The sequence below is a fragment of the Thermobia domestica genome, chromosome 4, assembly GCF_964235325.1.
Source record: "Thermobia domestica chromosome 4, izTheDome1.hap1.1, whole genome shotgun sequence".
NCBI lineage: Eukaryota > Metazoa > Arthropoda > Insecta > Zygentoma > Lepismatidae > Thermobia > Thermobia domestica.
Window position 1 is genome coordinate 14,422,815 of NC_137457.1, and position 9,540 is coordinate 14,432,354.

Sequence of the window (9,540 nt, forward strand, 5' to 3'; positions counted from 1 at the left end):
TAATACAAATTTCTGAATTAGCAAGCCTTTTAAGGTAAAAGAGCTTACTGGATGTAATGGGAAATACGTTTTCTTTCGTAGCGAAAGCAATAGTAATAAATGACTTTAAATCAAACATATACTCTTTTTTCAAGCTAGTAAATTGTATGTTCATCGTCCTTGGCTAGTTTAACTATCACATTTTTCTTATCAATGAAGTAAGCTTTATTTATCAACACCTTTACACGACGATAACAGAATGCCATATTTTGAATTTATTTAGTGTATTTTTAAAGTAACTGGAAATAACTATTAATACAATTACGCATTTGGATGAGGAACCTTAGTAAATTAGTAATTTGAACTCAAGTTGCAAATTAGTAACGTAAATATTATACCTAAGTATAAGCTTAGATAACATTTCTTTATAAAAGATAGTTATCATTTTGGTGTGAAACTTATATTATTTGACATAAACCTAAAATGTATTTCTTACACTTTTTCGTATTTATACTATATTAGTAAATTTACTAAAAATAATTGTACAAAAATATTGTAAATATACGAGTATTATGTATCCATTATTTGTAACAATACATTTGACATTATGTAATTTTCATTAAAGAATAAAATAAATAATATGAAAGGTACCTGAATTTGCATTTTCCAACATATGATAAATGTGTATTTGATTGTCCTCTACGAAAGATCAGGTAAAGTTATGGTTTGAATAAAACTACACATTTCAAGGAAAATAAAGTTTTCTTACATCATTTACTTTTTCAAATGCTTCTTTACAGTTACTTCATTACATCTTATTATAATTTTGAACACATTAGCCCCTCAACTTCTCTCAACATCTACGTTTTATGATTTTATGAACATTGATTCTATTGAAATAATAATGCATATTTTATTTGAAATTACACTTTATTTATGTTCATTACATTTTTCAACACTTCTGGTACACCTTAAGTTTGTCATTGATTTTACAATTCAGAGTACAACTTGAAAGTACAATTTACAGATAAATTCTTAATAGCAGTAAAGAAACAATATATCTGGCTGAGCACGTATTAGATAGCGTGCTTTCTTCGTTCACCATCCAAACTTAAGGAAGACCCAAAATTAACTTCCTGTAGTATGTCTGGCATGCGTATTTTAACTCGAAACCCGGTCACGTCTATTACACTAGTTAACAAGGTTTTTGCTATGTGGTTTGAACATATGCAGAAGTAAGTCAATTTTATGTTCTAATGACGAATATGAACATAAAAATGTCCCATCACACTTCATTCTTTTAAAAAATTATTAACATTCATTTCATGTTGTAAAACGTTTTATGAAACCCAGGTGTTTTGACATGATTGCTTGTCTGTGATATTAGAATAATCGTAATTTCATGTATTGTTGTAGTCACTTTTATTTACTCAAAAGTTATGTCATATAACTTTTAATAATACGGGAAGTTTAATTAAAACTGAAAGAAATTGATGAAATTTCTTAACAAAAATTCCTTCTATTTATTGTTCTAACTCACGTTGCTACATAAGAGAAGTAAAATATCCATGGATTTTGTTAATTTCTAGAAATATTCTGGTCTATAATTAATAATTCTGGGAAATTCCGTAATTATAGAATGAATTATTCACACACACACGAACATATACGTATATATTGAATACAGAGAATTTTCATTTAGATTGTTTCTTATTCACATAAAAATATGACAAATATAATGCGGTAAGTATTTTAAAGATATTAACGTCGTAGGGAAACTCATCAAAATCATGTGTTAACCCAATTTTTGTTTAAAACGTATCTTCCTACACGCTTAGTGTTTGCAAGTGGTTTAGCCTCAGAAAGCTCTCTTGACGAAAGAAATATAGTAAGTGTTTTATTTTTCCTGTATTCTCTACCTCATAGCCTGTAATTTTACAGACAACTCAGAAGAAACTTGTTCAGCTGATGTATAGCTATTCAATTTATATAAAACATTATAAAGGCAAGGTATGTTGGATAACACTTCTTTGTTCCATGAGCATGATCAACGGCAATTGGTTGAGAGGGTGTTTTAATGATTTTCGCCGTAAGAAGTGGTTTTAAGTTCATGAGAATCATGATTTGTTTCCTCTGCAATGAAGAATACCATTTGCACCTGATAGAAATTAGTGGGCACTTGAAAAGAAAAAATCTCATGTAATTGAGTATTTTAATGTTCCTCCGCTTAAAGGTAATACCGCATGGAAATGAAGTACAATCGTTATTTCCCTGTCAAAGTTAGAATGATTCTAAAAAAAACAAGTAAACTAAATAGTATGAATAGCCACGTTTCTTGACACAAGTTATAACACAGAACGTTTAAAGACATATTATTTCCTCGTCAATTTTTCTATATTAAAGATCTCAGAAAATATATGATTTTCATTAAGCGTTAACCGGATGTGATTGGGTCGAGACTACAAGAATGGAATTTGCTGGATTCTACCACCAAAATTTCATCTTTCTAAGAAAATACATGAACAATTTCCGCTATTATGTAATTATAAAAATCCTCCTAGTGGTATAAATATATTTGGTTTGTACCTAGGTACAAGTTTCCAGTACACTCGCGAAGAACTGTGATACTTTTGACTCTTTTAAACTAGCCTCAACGCACTAACACTTTACAAAGGAAATGCTAAACCATCCCTGCAAGGAGGATGTTCTGTTGACATGAGGGAAACGTATCATAATACGTTGGGTTTCAGATTTATATATCATTATCACAAGTACGGTTGGGAAATTACTGGAATTAGAAGGTCATTACTAGGATGACAGAGATAATTTAGAGTACTGTTTCCTTACACGGGAGAGTCCCACAAGTTGTCGCTAAAATCTGATTGCCACATAGCACATCTAATAGAGCATGATGGGGAATGAACATGAGAAAAATTTAAGGTGCTATGGACCAGAAGATAAGAGCTGCTCGGCTTCAAAATTTGAATATCAAGACAATTATATCATGGAATTAGCTACATTTATAGTAAATATCTTGAAAACCGTTAAAGCAATCAAAGCAAAAGTTGCACAATATAATGACAACAAGATGTCCTATAGAAAATCTCAAACAGTGCTGCCATAGGTGAATCAGTGTTGCCAACTCTGCGTAAAATATTTTGAAATGAAATGAAATCTTTGAGTTTTACGTCCCACGGTTATGCCGGTTAGGCTAAAGGAGATGGCGATGATGAGTAATGAATGAAATGGTGGAATGAAGAAAGTGGGAGGAAACGGGAGAACCCCGAGAAAACCCACGCACACCGTGTTTGTCCACCACAAAGTTCACTTGGCGGGGGCTGGGATCGAACCCGGGACCCCAAGCACCAGAGGTGAACACTTTACCACTGAGCCACCGCGGCCCCAACGTAAAATATTTTGTTTGATATAGCACCATATACAACTGTGCACATATTTAAAATGCACTATTATCACTAAACATAACAGTGAATTGTAGTGGTACAGTGTTGCACACAATTGGAGCTACGTTTGCTGAAAATGCACAATGGAGAAGTCTGATATGAGGCAACAAAGGGTTATAAAGAAATTTGGGTCTCATACTATGAATTTAGTTCAAATGCATAACACAGCATAACATAGCAAAATGTTACCAGTGTCACAAAATATTGATGCATTTGAAAAACGAAATTGAGTGATGCCATTTTTACGTCCTGTGTCCGCTTCTTATCTATATAGGAGTGTAAAGTGGAATCCGAATCACTATGAAAGAAAGATTGCAATGAAATGTAAGATGAAAAATATGTCCGAGGCGGGATTTGAACCCGCGGTTCCTAATATGTCGGTTGTGTAGCATTCTAGACCACATGGCTATCCTGGCCAACTAAAAGCGAAATGAGGTAATTAGTAATAAAATAACTATATTTCCAATCTGAATATGGTAATATTACAGTGTACAAATATGTAGGAGAGGAAGTAAAAGAATATGTCACTTGGTACGAAAGACGTAAACCAAGAAAGTACTTTTCCAAATATTGATAAGATAATCGAGAACCAGTCTACAGAATTAGAAAACACGTGTTTCTTTTCTCGCGTGTATCATTTTGTTTTCGCGAGTTGTCTACTTATTCATCGGGGCTACAGAAGTATAATGCAAAATCCTCACTTTTTATAGTGCATTCCTTTATTACCCTTTGTTGCCACAAATCAGAATTCTCCATTGTACATTTTCAGCACATGTAGCTCCAATAGTGTGCCACACTATCCCACTGTAGTTCACTGTTATGTTTAGTGATAATAGTGCATTTTAAATATATGCACACTTGTGTATGGTGCTATTTCAAACAAAATATTTATGCTGAGTTGGCAACACTGCTTCACCTATGGCAACAATGTTTTTGGTTTTCTATAGAACATCTTGTTGTCATTATATTGTGCAACTTTTGTTTTGATTGCTTTAACGGTTTTCAATATATTTACTTTAAACGTGCATAATTCTATGATATACAGATGGTGATCAGAAAAATGGAAACACCTCTAGTTGGCAACACGTCAGATGTATGGGTTGGCAGTGGTGTCGTGGTGCCTGCAGCGCCAGACCGCTGGTGGTGGTGTGTTAGGTCGGTCTCCATACTACGTCAGGTGCAGTGGAACAGCAGTGTCCAATGGCCGCAGCAGACGGAGGTAGTGTAAAATGGGATACCTCTCAGATTTTCAAAGAGGGCAAATTGTTGGTGCGCGGTTATGTAGAGTGAGTGTGACGGCAGTGGCTACTGTGTTAGGTGTATCGCGTGGGACAGTGTCGAAGGTGATGACGGCCTACACAACATACGGGAAAACCACATAGGGGAAGCGGAACAGTGGGCGGAAGAAAATCATGAGTGACAGATTAAGCCGGGTATTAAAGTGCATTGTCACGCAAAACCGTCATACCGCTGCAGAGCAAGTGACCGAGGAACTCAATCAGCACCTCCCCCACCCTGTTTCGACAATCACAGTCCGCCGCGAATTACATGACATGAAATTACGGGGTCGTGTTGCACGGGCCAAACCGCTCATCAGGGACCATAACGCTTTCGCATGCCGCAAATGGTGCCGTGACCATGCAACTTGGACCGTTGAGGACTGGAAACGTGTGATATGGTCGGATGAGTCATCCTTCACCCTATTCCCAACCACGGGCCGTGTTTATGTGTGGAGAACGCCCAAAGAAGCTTATGATCTGCAGTGTCTCCGCCCAACTGTGAAACATGGCGGCGGCTCGGTGATGCTGTGGGCCGCCATATCATGGTTTTCATTGGGTTCTGTGGTCACACTTAGCGGACGAATCACTGCCAACGATTATGTCGCAATTTTAGGAGACCACTTGCATCCTATGATCCGGATGTGGTTCCCAGACAATGACGCCATCTTCCAGAATGATAATGCACCCATTTACACAGCTGGCGTTGTTGCAGCGTGGTTTGAGGGATATCGGGATGAAGTTCAACATCTCCCCTGGCCCGCGCAATCTCCAGATCTCAACATAATTGAACATCTGTGGTCCGTCTTGGAAACACGACTCCGGCGACGATTTCCACCTCCATCCTCTCTCACAGAACTGGCCGATGCCCTGCACGAGGAATGGTGTAAAATTCCACTTGCTACCATTCACGACCTCTATGCCTCCATCCCATGTCGCATCAAGGCTGTTATGACTGCGAAAAGTGGCCCGACACCATAGTAATCTGGTAAGTTGTAGTTTCGTTCAGGTGTTTCCATTTTTCTGATCACCATCTGTAATTGTTTAGATATTCAAATGTTGAAGTCCCCTAGCTCCTATCCTTCTGGTCCATAGCACCTTAAATTTTGCTCATTTTCATTTTTCATGATGCTCTATCAGATGTGCTATGCGGCAATCAGATTTTTGCGACAACTTCTGGGACCCTCCCGTGTTAGCTTTTGATAGATTAGGACAATTGATTATCATTACATTTGAATGAGAAAAACGTATCTATCATGGCATGCACAATATTAACTATAAAATAAACTTGGTTAGAGTCATGGACAACTTGGCTAAAAATTCACTTCAATATTCTCATCAAAACATTCCCCCGAAACTTTAATTAAAGAATTGGCGTGTACTACAAGAGAACGAAAAAATTATAAGTTTTGAAAGCAGTTGTTATTTTTATATTAATTTGCATACTAACTACAAGTATGGGATTTGTGTCATGATGAACATTAGAAAATATTAATTTATATTATGTTCTATAATTGTACTTTAAAGTCTTTGTTTAATGAAATAAATAAAAATCGAAATATCGATCAAAATCGAAGTTGGCATCTATATTTTTATTTGTTAAGTACAATACGTATATTTATTAAGTAAGCTTAAATTACTGTCGAAAATAGAGATAGTTATTGAATCCTACTCAAATTAAATACTACTTTTGCAATAGTAACATTAGGTTATTTTATTTCATGTAACCTTTTCTGCATAATGAACATACTTTTGTCAATTAACGTTGTTAAATTAGAATATTATTGACGTAATTAATATTGCGCATTAGGAAAATTAAATAATTTATAGTTTTCGGCAGAACTTAACTTGCTTTTGCCCAAAAAGTAAGGTATTAGGCTTCTTTTTAGTTGTTTCCGTGTTGAAGAAGGAATATTTAATTAAAAAGATCTGCTTTCTTTTATGTGACAGAAATAGAGTTCAACTTTTTTGAATAGTGTTATTAACCCTGAATTAATAACATAGAGTTCCAGCTCAATCCTATCTTTCATATTTTAGATATTTTGTATGAAAATGTTGGAAACACTGATACCTGGCTAGCTGCCCTCTCTTTCTTTTTTCCCTTTCAGTCAAAAGATCCCCTGGTTAAATTTCAAATAAAGGTTAATTTTTGGCAGTTATTTTGTTGTTAGAGTGTTCACAGATCCCTACGTTAATGCAGTTGCTATAAAATAAAACCACATATGTAAGTGCAATCATTATGGTGTTGTGGGTTGTGGGATTTCATGAGGTTCAACATCATGCACGAAGAAGGTTTGAGGAAGTTAGTGAATGATGTGTTAGGCGAATAAAAATATACTAATTTGGTTAAATTTTAGCTCAGTCTGAGACAATTTATAGCAAAAACGCGAGGAGAGCCACCTTTTAAAACAAAGTTCATCATATGTCCTGCAAATAGGAAAGTAGCTCAATGATCAATCTACTATTATCGTTTTGACAAACATGTGTCTTTTGAACATTTTCTATAATACTGTCTGAATAGGTTTGAGTCATCAGAAAAAGAAGAAAACTTCTCAGTGTTTTCCACATTATTAATTAGTAGTCAATAATGTCTCAGGAGTGTTATTTTTATGATTTCATGTTCATTTATTCTGAATACGGACAGTAATACCATACATATTTTACTGCCGTTGATTCCATTTTATAGTTACCAAACACGTGTACTTGTAGCCGTTATAACAACACTAGTATTGCTTTGTTACAATACCAACGTGCTAGGAATGCATAAACTCTAAATACCGCAATGAATGCATTTCTTCAGCGAAGCATTGTTCAAATCAATGTGAGTGTTTAATTCTTTGCCTGTACGTTATACATCGAATAAATAAGTTTCAGTTCAAGTTAAGTGTTTGGAAAACTGAATAACGCATGGAAGTCTATTAAACACAAACGTTAACACTTGAGTTAATATTTTCACGTTAGTAAAGTAGGGTAAAGCAAGAAGACATGGTCTGAGGTACCTTTGTCTGAACGGATTATTTTATATGTACATCCGTTCATTGTCATTTTTCCATTCAGATAATTAGTATTTTTACTTATGTATTATTTTATTAACATTCTCAAATTGAAACAAAAAATAGTTCATGTGTTCGTTTTATTCTTTTGTTGTTCATTCTTGGAATACAGTAATTTTCACTATTAATTCTTTTGTTGTAGGTTGACGTGGAGCAGTTGTCAGTTCTCGACCCAAATGTCAAATACATGTTCGATAGAAGACAAATCTGGGGAGCGTGCTGGCCAGGAAACGCCTTTCAGAGCACGTTCTGTTGCAGGGGCAGTATGTGGCTGGGCATTGTTTTGCTGAAAGAGTGCGGGACTTTCCTATCTGAAAAAAGGCAGTAACCGGTTCTACCACCTGGTGTAACTATACATTACAAACTCATATTCCGGGTCATTTTTTTTTTCGGAAACGGTCAAGTAAGGAAACTCAGCCAATGTACCATTCACAAACACTAAAGGTGAGCGAGACTTGTAGCTAATCGCGCCCCACAGCATAACACCTGGTGGGATCACTGTGTTTTGCACGCACGTACTGTGGGAGCAGACGACCTCCAGGTGGTCAAAGGCGCACTCGCAGTCTACCATCACTTGCATAGAGAGAGAATCAGCTTTTATCACTGAACACAACGGAACGCCATTCCCTCCTTCAGGTACTCCTTTGCTGACACGAGACCAATCAAGTACAGCGGTGATGTGGAATCAGTGGTAGACGGGAAATTGGTGTGTATGTCCGAATTTCCTGCCGTTAGTATTCTCTACCCAATAGTGCGTGTGGAAACTTCAGGGCCCACATTTGCTCGAACGTTGAACGTGGTAGCTGTGCGGTCTCCCAATGTCGCCCTCACAATACGCCGATCTTGGCGCACGTGAGTACTACGAGGACGTCCAGAATCTTCTCTGCGGGTATGAGAATTGGTTGCTATTATCCATCGCTGCCACCTCAGCTGCACCACAGATGTATCATGGCCAACTTGGTTGCTGATTCGACAAAAAGACCAAATAGCCTCTTGAAGACCCACAATACGACCCCGTTCGAACTCACTCATTTGACGGTATTGAGCACAACTGCGTCGTGGTGGCACGTTGTCTCGCTTGTGTTTACTGTGTAACTCACTTTCATACATCTGCTGATTTTCGACCTCTGCTAATTCACAACACAGACTCGGTACAGGTGGTGCAAATGTCCCTGTGTGGCTCTGCCATCTGTTGCCTGAAACTGTAACACTGTTAATCATCTACTTCACTATCACCAAGGAACCCAATACTGGAAGCACATCAATCTTCGTAATGTTTTACAGGGTGTTGCAATTTTATTTTCCGGCAGTGTATTATTATTATTATTATTATTATTATTATTATTATTATTATTATTATTATTATTATTATTATTATTATTATTATTATTATTACTTGTTTACTAGTGCATCTCATATATTTTTCTTACGAGGGAACCTATCCAAGTGTAATCTGACTTCGAGTCGAGACTATGGCCGTTGGATACCTTGTCCCTAAAGAGCATAACACGAATAGGGATACATCCTCGATCGCAACCGTTGCGGAGATATAAGCGTGAAAAGTTACAAATTGAGCTCCATACTATACATTACAAACTCATATTCCGGGTCATTTTTTTTCGGAAACGGTCGAGTAAGGAAACTCAGCGAATACATATCAAATTAGTGTGGGGAGCACGGCACCTTTTGAATAAAAAAATTGTGTCCCCGAGGCACTCCCAGGGTCTCAGGCGGGGTTTAACTCAAAATTTGCAAACGGAACCGGGGGTC